The sequence below is a fragment of the Coregonus clupeaformis genome, chromosome 17 (assembly GCF_020615455.1).
Source record: "Coregonus clupeaformis isolate EN_2021a chromosome 17, ASM2061545v1, whole genome shotgun sequence".
NCBI classification, from domain to species: domain Eukaryota; kingdom Metazoa; phylum Chordata; class Actinopteri; order Salmoniformes; family Salmonidae; genus Coregonus; species Coregonus clupeaformis.
Genome location: NC_059208.1, coordinates 73406784 through 73407863, shown reverse-complemented (window position 1 = coordinate 73407863; position 1080 = coordinate 73406784). Strand labels below are relative to the sequence as shown.

The following is a 1080-nucleotide window of genomic DNA, read 5'->3' as shown; positions in this document are numbered from 1 at the left end:
GACGCACAAAACAATTTAGGCAACAGGGATCTTGATCCAGGATGGGATTAATGTCTCTGTTGTAACCAAGAAGAAGTTCTGACATCTAGCCACTTAGCTAGCAAGTTAGCAAACCAAATGCATAGCTAGAGCCCTGAGCTGGATATCATCTATTTGACACATCTTAGATCTCTTATAGTTATACTTAACTTATAGTTATAAGAAGTGGCGTAGAATGCACCTCCACAGCCCGCGTGAGGTGGGGATGCCCCCAACCCCGCAGAAATACCAAAATAATGTTTAATTTATTAAAAATCATACCATCGGTATTTCAAAATACCCCGGTATATGGTATATCGCCCAAGCCTAGTCCTTGCCACATACATTTACGTCATTTAGCAGATGCTCTTATCCAGAGCGACTTACAGTTAGTGAGTGCATACATTTTTCATACTGGCCCCCCGTGGGAATCGAACCCACAACCCTGGCGTTGCGAACGCCATGCTCTACCAACTGAGCTACATCCCTGCCGGCCATTCCCTCCCCTACCCTGGGCCAATTGTGCGCCGCCCCATGGGTCTCCCGGTCACGGCCAGCTACGACAGAGCCTGGATACGAACCAGGATCTCTAGTGGCACAGCTAGCACTGCGATGCAGTGCCTTAGACCACTGCGCCACTTGGGAGACTAGCGACACGAGTCTGAGTTGTCGAACATTAATTCAAGTTTGAGTCTTTGTCTTTTTGCGTCCCTAATGGATTTGAGGAGCTCGTACCTGCTTGCCTTGTACGCGTCACGCAGCACCAATTCATCAGGGTTTGTTCTGCTGACATTGAATGGTGCAGTATGGGCTCTCAGCATTGTACGGATATCTCCGTTCACACAGGGTTTTTGGTTGGGGTATGTCCGGATTGTTATTGTGTGTACAACATCATCAACACATTTCCTAATGAAGCCTGTGACTGACGATGTATATTCCTCAATGTTGAGGGATGAGTCCAGTGTGGATTAATCTTTTAACACATTCCAATCATTATTCTCGAAACAATCCTGCAGCATTTAGTCTGCCTCCCCTGTCCAGCACCTCACTATTCTCTGTGTT

At 46.9% G+C, this 1080-nt stretch overlaps 1 non-coding gene across 1 annotated transcript; it reads right to left on the bottom strand.

Moving 5' to 3' along the window:
• Nucleotides 1-433: 433 nt before the first annotated feature.
• Nucleotides 434-514, bottom strand: trnaa-cgc. Its single transcript has one exon. It is a non-coding gene; the product is annotated as a tRNA-Ala (tRNA).
• Nucleotides 515-1080: the final 566 nt, after the last annotated feature.